This window comes from Phaseolus vulgaris, chromosome 5 (assembly GCF_000499845.2).
Source record: "Phaseolus vulgaris cultivar G19833 chromosome 5, P. vulgaris v2.0, whole genome shotgun sequence".
NCBI lineage: Eukaryota > Viridiplantae > Streptophyta > Magnoliopsida > Fabales > Fabaceae > Phaseolus > Phaseolus vulgaris.
This window is the reverse complement of record NC_023755.2, coordinates 11709940-11727734: the sequence shown is the minus strand read 5'-3', so window position 1 is coordinate 11727734 and position 17795 is coordinate 11709940.

The window sequence follows — 17795 nt, the reverse complement described above, 5'->3', positions numbered from 1 at the left end:
GTTGAACCAAGTGGTGTTCAAGCTTTGAAGAATCCAAACCCTTTGAAGGATGTTGAAGCCTTAGGTGTGCTTGTTGTTGCTATGCTGTTTTAGTTAGGATCTGGGGTAGATTGTGTATGTAATCCACCTCTTGATTGAATCCAAAGCATAGACATTCTCAATCTTTTTGAAAGAAAAATGTTTTTCAAACTAAGTTAAAATCAACCGATTGTCTTGTCGAAACAACCGATTGTTTATACTTAGATGTTTTTAGAAAAGATTGAAAACTGTTTTTCAATGGTTGAGTTGTTAAAACCAAAACAACCGATTGATTCGAGGAAATAACCGATTGTTTGTTTTGGTACCATAACAAAAAAACTGTTTTATCTTTGACTGTGATTTAAATGTTTTAATTGCTTACGCTCCAGTCTTTAAATGCTTTGACCAATCTTTAAATACAATTTAAGAGTTTGTTAAGATTTGATAAAAAAAACATCTTTGAATAAATTCAGAAAAACAGATTTGAGTAACAAGATTTTGAATACAAATTTTGAGTTTTTCAAAGAGCTGAGATTGCTTAGAGTTTGTGATTGATCAAAGTGTGTGGAATAGGATTCTGCTTGTATTGATTTCAGATTATCTTCTGTAACAAGTGTAATCTTTGTACTCTGTTGAACAAGTTTTGTTTGTGTGTTTGCTGAGATTTGCTGTGTGTTCTTGAGGGGATCAAGATCAACAATCTTAGTGTTGGTGTGTTGGCAAAGAGAAGTGTGTGTCTTGAGGGGATCAAGGTCACTTTCTTGGTTGAGGTGTAAGTGATCAAGGTGTGATTGCTTAGTGGATTTCTTCAGAGGTTTCTAAGAAAACTCGATGTAGCTCTGGGTTTGGAGTGAACTAGTATAAACATTTGTGTACATTTTCTCTATCCCTAACTCTTTAATTTCAGTTTTGTTATTTGTTTACCGGTATAAACAAGCGATTGTTTTTGCGAAACAACCGATTGTTTTGCTGGTGCAGTGCTTTAAGCTTTGTGTTTTGAAAAACTGATTTCTAAATCAAGGTATTCTCGAAGTAATTTCATTCCAGACTTAAAAGATTGCGAAAACTCTCTTTAAACAATTCACCCCCCCCCTCTAGTTTAAAGCCATATATTCTAACAATTGGCATCAAGAGCTTGGTTCTTGAAAATTATTCAAGTTGATCCAAAAAAAATTTCCTATGGCTGGAAAACAATCTTTTGAGGAAGGTGCTTCAATCTACAAACCACCTTTATTCTGTGGATTGAATTACAAATACTGGGAAGCCAAAATGAAAATCTTTGTGGAATCTATTGATCAAGGAATTTGGGATTCAATTGAGAATGGTCCTTACATTCAATAATTTAAAAAGAATGGTTCTTTCATTGCAAAACCTTGGTCTCAATGGACCAATGATGAATGTAAGATGGCCAAGCTTGATTGTACTGCCCAAAACATAATAGCTTATGCACTAGATACTAATGAGTTTTTCAGGATATCAAAATGCAAAACTGCTAAGGATATGTGGGACACACTCAAGGCTCCTCATGGACACAATGAACCAAAGGAGGCAATGACAAAGAGTCAAGCAAGAAGGAAAAGAAGGCAAAATAAGAAAAGCCTCAACCTTTGCTTCATGGCCAGAAAGGAGGATGACTCAAGTAGTGTAAGTTCATCAAACTCCTCAAACTCTGAAAATTATGGTCAATTGCTTCAAGCCTTTCAAGAAACGCATGAAGAAGCCAACCGATTGGCTCTCTTGAACAATCGGTTAAAGGAAAAGAACAGCTGGCTTGAAAACAGAGTAAAGACACTGGAAGAGGAATTAGAAAATTCAAAAACAGATTTTGAAAATCTTGAAATCATCTACAAAAACTCCTCTTGCAAGTGTGATACTCTAGTTTGTGAATATTGCGAAAATCTTGAAAAGAAGGTCCACTATCTTATTCAAACTGTGGATAAGCATTCTAAAGGCCAATCCAACTTTGAGAGTGTTCTAGCATCTCAAAACTGTGTTTTTGGAAAGGCTGGATTGGGTTTTAATCCACAAAACAAACAAGATAGATTTTCAAAATCATCTTCGAAAATGCCAGAAAAACAACCGATTGGACCATCGAAACAACCGATTGTTACATGCTTCTATTGCATGAAAAGAGGCCATTCTGTGAGGTTCTGCAAAATCAGAAAATATGATGTTCCTAAAGGACTTATGAAGTGGATTCCTAAGGATAATAAAGCTTTAATTGATGAGTGTAAACCAAATGGACCCACATTCATAAGGGGACCAAATCTTTGTACTTGAAAATCTTTTTTGTAGGGAATCTTGGAGGAGAGCAAGCAACTGTGGTACTTGGATAGTGGATGCTCCAAGCACATGACAGGGGACAAATCAAAGTTCCTGAGCATCTCCTTTAAGCAAGAGGGTCATGTCACATATGGGGACAACAACAAAGGAAGGATTCTTGGGAGAGGATCCATAGGAGACAAAGACGTCTTGGTCATCCATGATGTGCTTTATGTAGAAGGCCTAAAGCATAATCTACTGAGCATTAGCCAACTATGTGACAAGGGATATCAAGTGATGTTCAAGTCAAACACATGTGAAATCTGTCTACCCAACACCAAAGAGGTAATGTTGGTAGGTAAAAGAGTTAATAATGTGTATCTTCTATATATCTCTTCACCATGTTCAATTGGATGTCTTCTATCCAAGCAAGATGAATCTTGGCTTTGGCATAGAAGAATTTCTCATATTCACATGAATCACTTGAACAAGTTAATTTCAAGGGATCTTGTGATTGGGCTACCAAAACTCAAGTTTGAGAGGGATCACATTTGTGAAGCATGCCAAAAAGGGAAACAAGTGAAAAGTTCTTTCAAAATTAAAAATGTTGTTTCATCTTTGAAACCTCTTGAACTTCTTCACATGGATCTCTTTGGACCCTCAAGAACTATGAGTCTTGGTGAAAATTATTATGCTCTTGTTATTGTTGATGACTATTCTAGGTACACTTGGACTCTTTTCTTGGAATCAAAGAGTGATGCCTTTTCTGCATTCAAGAAGTTAGTAAGAAGGTTGCAGAATACAAAGAACAGCAACATAGGTTCTATTAGAAGTGATCATGAACGAGAATTTCAAAATGAGAAGTTCAGCAAATTCTGTGAGAATAAGGGAATTTTGCACAACTTCTCTGCTCCAAGAACACCACAGCAGAATGGAGTGGTAGAGAGGAAGAACAGGTCTCTTGAAGAGCTAGCAAGGACAATGCTTAGTGAATCATATCTTCCTGAGTACTTTTGGACAGATGCAGTGAGCACCTCATGTTATGTGATGAATAGGGTGCTTATTAGGCCCATTTTGAAGAACACTCCATATGAACTCTTCAATGGAAGGAAGCGTAACATCAACCATCTCAGAGTTTTTGGCTGCAGTTGTTTCGTTCTCAACAATGGAACGGAAAACTTGGGAAAGTTTGATGAGAAAGCGGATCTTGGCATCTTCATAGGGTATTCACTCACAAGTCATGCATATAGAGTCTACAAACAAGAGGTTGATGACTGTAGAAGAATCAGTTCACGTTGTCTTTGATGAGGTAGATCGCAGAATCAATCAAATCCCAAAGACCAGTGCTGAAGAAGATGAATAGAGCATCAGTTTGGAGAAGCTGGAAATCTGTGCAGAAAAACAACCGGTTGATTCGCAGAAACAACCGATTGAAATTCTGCAACAGAGTGAGCTGCCCAAGGAGTGGAGGATTCCTAGAGATCTGTCAGTGGATAACATCATAGGGCAGATAAAGGAAGGTGTCTCCACACGTAGTTCCATCTCAAACTTCTGCAGGCACACAACTTTTGTCTCTCAAATTGAACCAAAGTCAATTGAGGAAGCTCTCAAGGATGAGAAGTGGGTTGAAGTTATGCATGAAGAGTTGAATCAGTTTGCAAGGAATGAGGTATGGTTTCTTGTTCCTAGAACTGATGAAATGAATATTATTGGTTCGAAATGGGTTTTCAAGAACAAGCTAGATGAAGATGGTATGATCACAAGGAACAAAGCAAGGCTAGTTGTCAAGGGCTACAATCAAGAGGAGGGTATAGACTATGGTGAAACCTTTGCTCCTGTTGCTAGATTGGAGGCTAGGAGACTGCTGTTGGCTTTTGCTTGTATGAGTGGTTTCAAACTCTTCCAAATGGATGTCAAGAGTGCCTTCTTGAATGGCTACATCAATGAGGAAGTCTATGTAGATCAACCACCGGGTTTTGAAGATCATAAGTATCCCAACCATGTCTTCAAGTTGAAGAAAGCTTTGTATGGACTGAAGCAAGCTCTAAGACAGTGGTATGAGAGACTTAGTAACTTTTTGCTATCTCATGGCTATGAAAGGGGAATGGTACACAAGACTCTCTTCATCAAAAAGTCAAATGCAGAAATAATTCTTGTGCAAATCTATGTTGATGACATCATCTTTGGTGTTACACAAGATAGTTTGTGTAAAGAGTTTGTGGCTGCAATGAAAGGTGAGTTTGAAATGTCTATGATGGGAGAACTGTCTTTCTTTCTTGGATTGCAGGTTAAGCAAACAAAGGATGGAATCTTTCTATGTCAATCAAAGTATTGCAAAGAGATTCTCAAGAAATTTGAAATGGAGAGTTGCAAAGAAGCAAGCACTCCAATGTCATCAAGCTGTTACATGGATGCTGATACTGCTGGAAAGAGTGTAGATCAAACAAAATACAGAGGATTGATTGTCTCTTTGCTTTATCTAACAGCTAGTAGGCCGGACATCATGTTTGCAGTGTGTCTATGTGCAAGATATCAAGCAAATCCTAAAGAGTCACACTTCAAAGCTGCAAAAAGGATTCTGAAATATCTCAAAGGAACATCATCTGTTGGGTTATGGTATCCTTCTCACTCTCCAATTCATTTAATTGGTTATTCAGATTTTGACTTTGCAGGTTGCAAGCTAGATAGAAAGAGCACAAGTGGCACTTGCCACCTTCTTGGCTCAAGCCTAATCTCATGGCATAGCAAGAAGCAAGCATGTGTTGCTCTCTCTACTGCTGAGGCTGAGTATATTGCTGCTGGAAGCTGTTGTGCACAGATTTTGTGGCTCAAACAACAACTTGCAGACTTTGGATTACAAACTAGCAAGGTTCCTTTGATGTGTGATAACACAAGTGCCATCAATCTTACCAAAAATCAGATTCAGCACTCAAGGACCAAACATATTGAGATAAGACATCATTTCATCAGGGATCATGTAAATAATGGGAACTGTGAAGTGAAGTTTGTGGAGACCAAACTACAGTTAGCTGACATCTTCGCGAAGCCATTACCAAAAGAGAGGTTTTTCTTCCTAAGAAATAAGTTAGGTATTCTTGACCTTAATAATCTCTCCTAAATTTGTTTTGATACATGCTAAAAGTCTATTTGTGAAGACAAATAGGGGGAGAATTAATTGGTTCTTATATATCTTTATCTGAAACTGTTAAATCTCTGATTTAAAGCTGTTTTCTGTTGCTGCTGATAGAAACAACCGATTGTTTCGTGTAAACAACCGATTGTTTATCATGTTCTATGCTTTGAATGTATAAGTTCTAACCTGCTGCTATAAGAAGCATTGGATAGTGATCCTGTCGCCAACTCTAACGTGGAGGAATTGCTTTGTCGCTTCCTTACCCCGCCTATGCAACTGTGCTATCTGCAAGAATGCTCTTAGAACCTTCTCCGGGAACTTCAAACGCAACCTGCAAAACACACAGACGGCGCCTCTAGCGGCCGTTTGCACTCCTACGCTCAAGTTAGGTCACAGAATCACCAACAAAAAATAATGTGTATTTGTCTCTCTCTGATTCTCTCTTTTTATTCTCTCTCTGTGTCTGTGCCTAACAGAATTCTGTTGCGCTATTCTCTGCGTGTGCCAGAATTTTGTTATGCTTTTGTGAGAAAATGTACCACAATCAGTGAAGACGTGGGTGTCTGTGTTTTCTGTGTGTACCTTTCACGACGCGGAGTGCACCTTTATCTTGGCCGCGCCCCTCTCAGATTGTGACACGTGGAGGCATGCAACTCACATCTAACCGCACACGTGCCACTACCTGAAGGGCTTTAGCGCATCTCTTTGTGTGCCTAAGTTATTCCCTTGCGGAGTAACTTAGCGCGTTTCTTCCATCTGGGTGAATCGCACACTCCCAGGAGAACGCCAGGTGTGGCTGGACTAGGCACACTCACCAAGCATTGCTCTCTGCATACACGATTTCCCCTTCACGATGTCATGTACGTAATGGGTTGAGAGAGTCACCACTCACTGAATGGTTTACTAACTCCCTCAGGCCACTCTCGTGCACGATTCTACCGGCGAGGAGCTCCTCTTTCTCTGAGGTATGATCATGCGAGGTCCATGCGTAACGCTCTCGCTGGGAATCTGAGTCCCAATTTAACTACGTGTAACACGAAACCCCGATGGCCATGCACCCGATGACTGATCGATGCTCTATTGCTTCTCGCGTTCTCCCCCCGGGTGTTTATCTTGGAACTGATCTGTCGGTGGCCACTCGGTTACTGACCACCGATCACCATACCGGGTGATCTCCTCCCTGATTTCTCTGCCACCTGATCCACGTGTCACCCTGCGAGTGGTCCACATGGTTATCTGCTGCTGACGTCATCGACTACCGATGACCGACCAGATCACAAGCCCCCTAGTCTCGAGCTGTGAACTCGTTCTCAACGAAGAGACTAAGTGGTCGCGCTCTCGGTCCACGTGGCAAGTGGGGCCACACCACGTGCCACCTCACGTGTTGCCTTTTGACGTTATGACTTCCTCCCTTGATCTCGCGACACGTGGACGCATCAACGGCCAGCGTGGAATGTCGCTAACGCTTCCCTTATTCAAATAGGCACGCGCTTTCACTGTTTCATCATCTTCTTCAATACTCCAACTCTCAGACACTTCAAACTTCTTCTCTACGCGCCCAACTTTCTTCAAGCTTTCTACCTCAAGACCTTCCGCGATCATCTAAAGGTATGACTTTTCTTCTTCCTTGATCCATTTAGGTTCTTTTCACCAATTGCATTCACCCTTTTCACTACCATGCATTCATCTTCTCTGTTTTTCTTCTTCTCAACCCGCGCTAGGGTTTTTTCTCACTTCGTTCTCTACTTCTCCCCCTTCCTCTTCTTCGCCTGGACCTTTCTTTCTTCTTCCCTTCCTCTGTTTTTCACCGAACCATTCATCATTCCCTCTTCTTCCGTTCATATGACCTTTTGCTTTCCTCCATTGCAGTTATCTCGCAATGGCTCGCTTGAAGCAAACTGCTCGCATCGTGGCCTCATCCTCTAGTGCACAGCCTTCAGCAAGTGCACCAGCGTCACCTCCACCTGATGCAGCTCCCTATCAGGACTATGCCAGGGTTTACGACTGGGCTCCCCTGGCATTGCTGGCCGAAACTTCCACTCAACTACCTAAAGGCCATCTCAAGACCCTTCTGAGCAACGACCCTGATGAGCCCTCCTGCGCCATCGACAAGGAGAACGACTTCAACGTTCGTATACGCATTCCTCCTCGAGGGATGCCAATCTGTGTGGACGATAGGGCTACCAATGGGGTGCCCTTCACCTTCATATACTCCGCCATCTTCAAAAGGTTGAAGCTGCGCTTGCCCTTCACCTTCTTTGAGAAGGAGCTGATGATGGAGCTGAACGTAGCCCCTTGCCAACTCCACCCGAATGCCTGGGCTTTCATACGGGCATTCGAGATCCTCTGCAATTACTTTGGGCATAACGCCTCAGTAGACGTCTTCCTACATTTCTTCGAGGCGAAGAACCCTGGGGATAGGTCTTGGGTCAGCCTGAATGGAGTTGCTGGACGAGTGATCTTGGGCCTGTACCAGCAATCATTTAAAGATTGGAAGGGCAGGTTCTACATCATCTCTGCTACTCAGCAAAGCCCAACGCTGCTCGAGGGGTTTCCCCTTTATTGGGTTCCTGGAGTCGAGTTTAAGAAACCCCGGGGCCTTGAAGCCATGGCCCCCTACGAGCGCGAGCTGTGTAGGTTGTTCCTAGGGGCAAAATATAACTTGGACCTTCTCATCAAACACGAGTTTGATGTGGTGTCTCTGAAGAAGTACATAGGTAGGCTCTTCTTCTTGCACCTCTTAGAATACTTGCACACTCTCATGCATACTTGCATAACATTCTATCCACTTGCATAATTATGTCATCTAACTCTTCTTTTTACCCTTGATGTAGACATGACTTCAGGGAAAGATAGGAGGAGGGCATTACTGGAGCTTGCCCGGACCAGGGGAGCCAAGGGGACTGGTTCTTCCTCCTCTACCACCGAGCCCATCACAGCTCCCCCTCTCTCGGTCGCGCCAGCTAAAGGCCCCGAGCCAGAGAAGAAAAGAAGAAGGCTAGTAAAGGCCTTTCCCACAACTGTGGCGGTCGCTGCTGATCCTACCCCGTCAACCGAGGAGGAGAGTTCTGGCTCTCCTCTCATACATCGCAAGAGGAAACACCAAGAGGTTGGGGGGGCTTCGTCTCTTAGGCCTGGGAATATTGAAGTGGTACAAATCGACGAGGGTTCACCCCCACCTCCTCCTACTCAACCTGCCTCAGCACCAACTTTCTCTCCCTCCCCTCAGCGCCTACCATCTCCGACGCCTCAACCTCTGTCTCCAGCATCACTTCCACCTGAACCCCCAGCGGGCCAAGCTATTGGTCAACCCACTCCACCTGTTGGGAGTGATTCTGCCCATTCAGGGGGTCTCTCAAGACTTCCTGCATCACCACCACCGCCAACCTCTGCTGCTATTGCTGAAGGTGGTGAGGCCAGCTCGCAGCCAAGCAGCTCTGGCGCTAGCAATGAGAATTTCAGTCGGCAGGAGGTGGACATGCACTTGGCCAAGCAGATAGTGCTTTCCCTAGAGTTTTCCACCCAGCACCGCAAGCAACTAGTCCTGGAGAAGAGGATCAAGGAGCTTGAGCTCGACAAGGAGTCACTGCAGAGTGACTTTGAGGCTGCCCAAGGGTCCGTAGACCTGATGAGGGACATGGTGGAAAAGTCTAGGAAAGAGTACCTATCGCAGGTCCAAGAGACCATCAAGACTGAGATTTTGATGGGACAAGCTATCAACGCTCTGGACAGCGAAGTGGTGGAGCTGAGGAGCAAGGTAATCAACTTGGAGGCAGAGACTTCCTCCCTACGCCAACTGAACTCACAACTAGCGGGGGATCTCAAGTCCACCAAGGAGGAGGCCACTGAAGGGGGGAGGAAACTTGAGAAGACAGTGGACGAGCTTTCTGCGATGAAGGTCGAGCTTGCCGAAGCAAAGGGCAAACTGGGAGAAGTTGTCTCTTCCATTGCTTCCCTCACCATTGAGAAGAACTCCTTGGAGACTTCAAAGCAAAAGCTCGAAGCAGACAACACCGAACTTATGAACGTGGGTGCTGACGCCCTTGCTGATGGGTTCAAGTTGGCATTCGAGCAGATTCGTTGCGTTCTTCCTGACGTGGACCAGTCGTAGTTCAGCATCTACCACGAAGTGGTAGATGGCAAGCTCATTCCCCCTTCTTAAGTTTTCTTCTTGTAATTTCATATTTCTGCACAATTCCTGTACTTGAAACTTGTATATAAACCTTGGTGTGAATACATACTTGCTTCAGCTATATGTTTATTCTCTCGTACCTTCTTAAGCTTCATCTTTCTCTTTGCACACGACTAACTGTTAACTAGCTTAGGTTTAGCGTGATCTGTACTCTTTGATCTTGGCCTCTACTTTGATCACGACTAACTACTCCCTTAGCTTTGTCTTTAACAGTTCTTATGCATAGCTTCGTACTAGATGACTGACTAGGCATAGTCTGGCTGCTTCGGCTTGTTGTGTAAGAACTTGTTTGGAAAAGCTTCCTCCGACAAGGCATTACGCACTAGCATATCCACCGACAACTCATCAGTCATCGTTCTTCGGTCTTTACCTTGCTTCTCTGTCGCTCTAGCGCTAAGTGCATAGAGGACTTTGACATCGATCGTCAGAGGTGATGCCTTGTTTGGGGGAAGAAGAGTGTTTCTCGATAGCCCCTCTTATCTTCCCCAAGGTCGTCAACCTTGAGCGGATCGGGTCGTTCTTTCCCTTCCTCACTCCTGGGGTGAGAAGGGTTTAAACTAAGGGCTTTACTGGGCCAATATTGGTATATGCCAAGTGGGTAAGGACGTTTGTCGAAATCCTTCCTTTCCCTCTCTTGGTCTTACTAGCACCCCTGGCTTTTCGAACCCTAGTCGCCTGCACTCACACCTGGGATGAGAAGGACTTAGATTAGCGCCCATATTCGCGCCTAGGGCGAATAAGGCCTAACCGATCACCTGCACTCGCGCCTGGGGCGAGGAGGATTTTAACTTGAAAACTCTCGCACACTTGATATGCTGATAATCTTTTCATTGGGTGGCCTCATTAAAAACCCTCCTTAGGGAAAAGAGTGCCCCCTTATCTGTTCAACTGTTTTCAGTATATACACTGAGTGTGTCTTTAGCGCGAGAACGCAACTACTTTACAACTTAACTGAAATAAAATTTCAAGTGGGTGGCGTTCCACGTTCTGGGGATTGCTCCTCCCTCCAGAGTCTCCAGCCGATAAGCTCCATTCTCCAATGCCTCAACCACTCTGTATGGACCTGTCCACTTTGGAGACAACTTGTTTTCCGTCTCATTCTGATGCGCCTTTCTCATCACCAGATCACCTTCCTGGAAGCGCCTGAGCCTCACCTTGGAGTTGTGCCCCCGTTCTACTCTTCTCTTGACGGCTTCAGCACTAACTCTGGCTTCTTCTCGCACTTCGTCCAGTAGGTCGAGATTCACCTTTCGCTCTTCGTTGGATTCTTCGGCAATGAAATTCAAAAACCTGGGGGAGCTCTCCTGTATCTCCACGGGAATCATGGCATCTGTCCCATAAACAAGGCTAAAGGGTGTCTCATGGGTGCTGGACTGTGGAGTGGTATGGTAGGACCATACGATTCTGGGGACCTCCTCTGCCCATTTTCCTTTAGCTTTCTCTAGTCTTCGCTTCAGCCCCCTGAGCAGTACTCGGTTGGCTGACTCCACCTGCCCATTGGTTTGTGGGTGTTCCACCGAGGCGAAAACCTGTTGTACCTTTAACTCCTCGCACATCTTCTTTAGCTGATGACTTGTGAACTGGGTGCCATTGTCGGAGACCAGCCTCTTGGGTACTCCGAAACGGCAGACAATGTTCTTCCAGACAAAGTGCTCGACTTTCTGTGCGGTGATGTGCGCGACTGGTTCTGCCTCCACCCACTTGGTGAAATACTCGATGGCCACAATGAGGAACTTCATCTGCCTTATCGCCAGGGGAAAAGGTCCCAGGATGTCGATTCCCCATGTGTGAAATGGCCACGGGCTATGGATGGACTTCAACTCTTCGGGAGGTGCCTTATGCCAATCTGCGTGAAGTTGACACTGTTTGCAACGTTGAGCATACCTCACGCAGTCTTCCTTCAGCGTTGGCCAGTAGTAACCCGCGCGGAGGATCCTACTTGCCAAAGCGCGACCACCTACATGACTTCCGCACACCCCCTCGTGTAGCTCTGACATAAGCCTAGTGCATTGCTCGCCATACACGCAGATCTGCACAGGATGAGAAAACCCAAATCTAAACAGGTTCCCGTCAATCAAAGTAAACTTACTCGAGCTTCTCTTTATTCTTTTTGCCTCTGTCGGGTCCAATGGGAGTACACCATCCTCTAAGTACAACTGGTACAGTGTTATCCACGTGTCGGGTTCCCTAACAATGCAGACTTCCATCGCCTCATCGGTCTTTGCCGGTCCCGCTCTAACCCTCGGCGCTTTCAATGTCTCTTGAGTCAGCGAACGATGACCGATCGCCAGACGCTCCATCGATTTGTACACTTGAAGTACCTGGTTGTCTGACACGAACGCTCACGGTACCTTCAAGGTCTCCTGAATGACGGTCCTCTGTTTTCCCCCCTTGCCTGAGCTGGCCAGCTTGGCAAGCAGGTCTGCTCTGGCATTTTGCTCTCTCGGCACATGAAACAGTTCAAACTTGGTGAAGGACGTCTTCAGGAGCTGTACGTATTCCAGGTAAGCTGCCATCAGGGGATCTTTCGCCTGGAACTCCCCTGTAACTTGCCTGGTGACTAGCAAAGAGTCACTCTTGGCAACCAGACTTCTTGCTCCCATTTCTCTTGCTAGCAACATTCCTGCGATCAGGGCTTCATACTCCGCCTGATTCTTGCTAGCCTTGAAGGCAAAGCGCAGGGACTGCTCGATCAGCACTCCGTTCGGGCCTTCCAAAATGACCCCAGCGCCGCTCCCCTGCTGATTGGAAGAGCCATCCATTGATAATACCCATCGGAAGTCTAACCCTTCTGAAGGTGTCGCGACCGACGACAGCTCGACCACAAAGTCGGCGAACACTTGCCCCTTTATCGGTCCTCGGGGCTCGTACTGAATGTCAAACTCTGACAATTCCACCGCCCATTTGACCATCCTTCCCGCTACGTCTGGTTTCTTTAGCACCTTTTGAATGGGCAAATCTGTCATTACCACTACCGTGAAGCTGTGGAAATAATGTCTGAGTCTTCTCGCTGAAAATACTACCGTCAGGGCAGCCTTCTCGAGGGCTTGGTACCTTGTTTCAGGGCCTTGCAGTACCTTACTCACAAAGTACACAGGCTTCTGAACCTGATCTTGCTCTTGTACCAGGACTGAACTGACTGCTCTCTCCGTCACAGCAAAGTATAGACAAAGAGGGGTGCCCATTTGTGGTTTACGCAAGACCGGTGGGCTTGCCAGGTACTCCTTCAACTTGATGAAGGCCTCCTCGCACTCCTGTGTCCAAAGGAATCTGCTGTTGCGCTTAAGACACTGGAAGTACGGATGACCTTTCTCCCCTCCAGCGGACATAAACCGGGATAATGCTGCCAACCGACCGGTGAGTTGTTGCACCTCCTTCACCGTCGTTGGACTCCTCATTGCCACGATTGCTGCGCACTTCTCTGAATTAGCTTCGATTCCACGCTCTGTCAGGAGGAAACCTAAGAACTTCCCTGCCTCCACGCCGAAAATACATTTCTCAGGGTTGAGCTTCAACCTGTACCTGGCGATGGTGGTGAATAATTCCTCCAGATCGGCCACATGATGCTCCTTCTCTCAGGATGTGACCACCATGTCATCTACATATGCATGCACGTTTCTTCCAAGCATGGGCGAGAGCACCCTATCCATAAGTCGCTGATAGGTAGCCCCCGCATTCTTCAGCCCGAACGGCATTACCTTGTAGCAGTAGCAAGACCGTTCAGTCATGAATGTTGTCTTGCATTCATCCCTGGGGTGCATTCTGATCTGGTTGTATCCTGAGAATGCATCCAAGAAACTGAGTAGCTTCCCCCGGATGCGCTATCCACCAAGGCGTCTATACTGGGTAGAGGGTACGAATCTTTGGGGCATGCCTTGTTGAGGTCAGTGAAGTCCACGCACATCCTCCACTTGCCGTTTGGCTTCTGAACCAGTACCACGTTCGCTAGCCACTCTGGGTACTGGATCTCCCTGACGTGCCCTGCGGCAAGGAGCTTTTGCGCTTCGTCGTGGATCACTTTCCTCTTCTCTTCGTTGAATTTCCTTCGCCTCTGACGCACAGGTCGGACTTTAGGATCCATCGACAGGCGATGGCAAAGGAAGTCAGGGTCGATTCCTGGCATGTCAGATGCTGACCATGCGAACGCGCCCATGTGCTTCTCGATCACCCCAGCGATCAGCCCTCGTTCTTCTTCGCCGAGTGATCCTCCCAACTTGAACTTTTTCCCCCTTATATCTACTTCTACCCACCCCTCAGCTGGGTGGGGTCTTCTCTCGCTGGCGATGACCGCCCTCGCGATCCCTGACTCGCGAGGAGTGATCATGCCCTCCTCCTCTGCTTCCACCTGAGCTACCTGGGAGCCCCCCAGCGTAGCAGCCTCCGTCTCCTGATCGCCATGCGTTCCCCTAACCACCGATCGCTCTTCGAGCACACCTGGTGGTGGTGTTGAGGTGACATGGCATATGCTCCTTTTCTGCTTAAGGTTGTTCACATAACAGCGCCTAGCCTCAGCCTGATCTGACTTGATGGTTATTACGGTCCCCCCCATCGACGGCAGCTTCAGCTTCATGTGCCTCGTCGATGGCACTGCACCCAACCTATTGAGTGTTGGCCTTCCCAGCAAGATGTTGTACGCAGAAGGGGCGTTCACCACCAAGTACCTTATCTTTTCGGTGCGGGTTGTTGTTCCATCGGTGAACATCGTCCTCAACTCAATGTACCCCCGCACCTCTACCTGATCCCCTGCAAAGCCGTAAAGACATCCAGTATACGGCCTTAGTTGATCGGGGGACAGCTGCAACTTGTTGAACGTCGGCCAGAACATGACGTCTGCCGAGCTCCCTTGGTCTACGAGCACTCTGTGCACTCGCCTTCCTGCTGTGATGAGGGAGATGACCACAGGATCGTTGTCGTGCGGTACAACGTCCCGTAGATCAGCTTTCTTGAAAGTGATATCTACCTCGGGGAAATGGCCCTCGTCCACCGAGTCCACGGCCATTACCGATCGAGCATACCTTCTTCTTTGTGATGCGGTGCATCCCCCACTGAAGAAGCCCCCCGCAATCGTCTGCACCTCCCCGTGCACAGGGATTTCATGCTGCTGTTCTCCTGCCTGGGACCCCGATGAGCGATCACCCTGCACCTCCCGCAGGTAATCTGCTAGGAATCCAGACTTTACCAACTCCGCCAGCTGGTGCCCCAACGCCAAGCAGGAGTGGAGTGTGTGACCAAAGGCTTGGTGAAACTCACACCACTCGTTCTTTTTCCTCCCAAGTACCTTGTCTGTCTTCTCTGGTACTCGGAGTCTCGCGGCTATGGCAGGAAGGGCGATCAGATCCGCCAACCCTACCATGAAATCGTATCTTGGGGGTGCATTATTCTCCCTTGCACGCCCCCTGCCCTGGTCCTTCCTGGGTGCATAAGGACGAGGTTTCCCCTGCACCTTCTTTCCCTCCTTTGCCTCATGCACCCTCGTGTGCTGTTGTTGCTTCCCCTGTCCTCCACGCGGCTTCAGCGGTGCAGCACTTCCTCTTTTCTCAGAAACCTCTGTCTCTGCCACTATGTGCGCCACCGCGCGTCGCCGGATCTCCGCAAAGGTGCTGAGATGGCTTCTGATGAGCGACTCACTGAAGGGACCAGGCAGCACTCCCTTCTTAAACGCATGCACCAGCATATCCTCGTCCTTGCTGGGCAATCTAACCACTTGTGCTCCGAAGCGGTTGAGGTAGTCTTTCAGCGACTCACCTTGATATTGGCATACATCGAACAGATCGTACGACACCACTAAAGGTGCTCTGTTAACGATGTACTGCTCAGTGAAAAGCTTCGAAAACTGATGGAAGGACGTGATATGACCCTCTGGCAGACTCACGAACCATTCCATGGCGATTCCACTCAGTGTGCTCATGAACATCTTGCAATACACGGCATCTGAGCCCCCTGACAGCATCATCTGAGTGTGGAACGCTGTCAGATGCGCTTCTGGATCTTCTACCCCTGTGAATGACGCCTTCACTCCCACTAGGTTAGGAGGTACCACGGTTTGCATGATTTTAGGGGAGAATGGCATAGGGAACGCTCTCGGAGGCGATGGTGGCATCGACATCCCTTCTCCAACTGCGCGTTCCTTCTGGGTTTGTAACGTTCTTCTCAGCTCCTCATTAACGCGATTCAGCTCATCGTTCCTACTCTGCGACATTGTCTTGCATCTTCTCTTGTTCAACTCTCGACGCTGTGACATTGTCCTGCAGCGCACGCATCATCTCCAGGACCTGCGCCATTGTCATAGCTCCTTCCTCAGCAGATGGCGCAGGTGATGTTTGTCTTGTTCTCCTCATTTTCTCAGCAAAGACTTTGAGAAACTCCAGAAACTTTGGTGTGGATGAGACCACGATTCACACGGGCCCCACGGTGGGCGCCAAATGATCCTGTCGCCAACTCTAACGTGGAGGAATTGCTTTGTCGCTTCCTTACCCCGCCTATGCAACTGTGCTATCTGCAAGAATGCTCTTAGAACCTTCTCCGGGAACTTCAAACGCAACCTGCAAAACACACAGACGGCGCCTCTAGCGGCCGTTTGCACTCCGACGCTCAAGTTAGGTCACAAAATCACCAACAAAAAATAATGTGTATTTGTCTCTCTCTGATTCTCTCTTTTTATTCTCTCTTTGTGTCTGTGCCTAACAGAATTCTGTTGCGCTATTCTCTGCGTGTGACAGAATTCTGTTATGCTTTTGTGCGAAAACGTACCACAATCAGTGAAGACGTGGGTGTCTGTGTTTTCTGTGTGTACCTTTCACGACGCGGAGTGCACCTTTATCTTGGTCGCGCCCCTCTCAGATGGTGACACGTGGAGGCATGCAACTCACATCTAACCGCACACGTGCCACTACCTGAAGGGCTCTAGCGCATCTCTTTGTGCGCCTAAGTTATTCCCTTGCGTAGTAACTTAGCGTGTTTCTTCCATCTGGGTGAATCGCACACTCCCAAGAGAACGCCAGGTGTGGCTGGACTAGGCACACTCACCAAGCATTGCTCTCTGCATACACGATTTCCCCTTCACGATGTCATGCACGTAATGGGTTGAGAGAGTCACCACTCACTGAATGGTTTACTAACTCCCTCAGGCCACTCTCGTGCACGATTCTACCGGCGAGGAGCTCCTCTTTCTTTGAGGTATGATCATGCGAGGTCCATGCGTAACGCTCTCGCTGGGAATCTCAGTCCCAGTTTAACTGCGTGTAACACGAAACCCCGATGGCCATGCACCCGATGACTGATCGGTGCTCTATTGCTTCTCGCGTTCTCCCCCCGGGTGTTTATCTTGGAACTGATCTGTCGGTGGCCACTCGGTTACTGACCACCGATCACCATACCGGGTGATCTCCTCCCTGATTTCTCTGCCACTTGATCCACGTGTCACCCTGCGAGTGGTCCACGTGGTTATCTGCTGCTGACGTCATCGACTACCGATGACCGACCGGATCAGATAGTATAAATACTATTTTTTGCAGGTACTGCTTCATATTCAATCAGATCAAACACAAGCACCAGGGATTTGTCTTCATCAAATAGGGGGAGATTGTTGAACCAAGTGGTGTTCAAGCTTTGAAGAATCCAAACCCTTTGAAGGATGTTGAAGCCTTAGTTGTGCTTGTTGTTGTTGTGCTGTTTTAGTTAGGATCTATGGTAGATTGTGTATGTAATCCACCTCTTGATTGAATCCAAAGCATAGGCATTCTCAATCTTTTTGAAAGAAAAATGTTTTTCAAACTAAGTTAAAATCAACTGATTGTTTTGTCGAAACAACCGATTGTTTATACTTAGATGTTTTTAGAAAAGATTGAAAACTGTTTTTCAATGGTTGAGCTGTTAAAACCAAAACAACCGATTGATTCGAGGAAACAACCGATTGTTTGTTTTGGTACCATAACAAAAAAACTGTTTTATCTTTGACTGAGCTTTAAATGTTTTAATTGCTTACGCTTCAGTCTTTAAATGTTTTGACCAATCTTTAAATGCAATTTAAGAGTTTGTTAAGATTTGATAAAAAAAACAACATCTTTGAATAAATTCAGAAAAACAGGTTTGAGTAACAAGATTTTGAATACAGATTTTGAGTTTTTCAAAGAGCTGAGATTGCTTAGAGTTTGTGATTGATCAAAGTGTGTGGAATAGGATTCTGCTTGT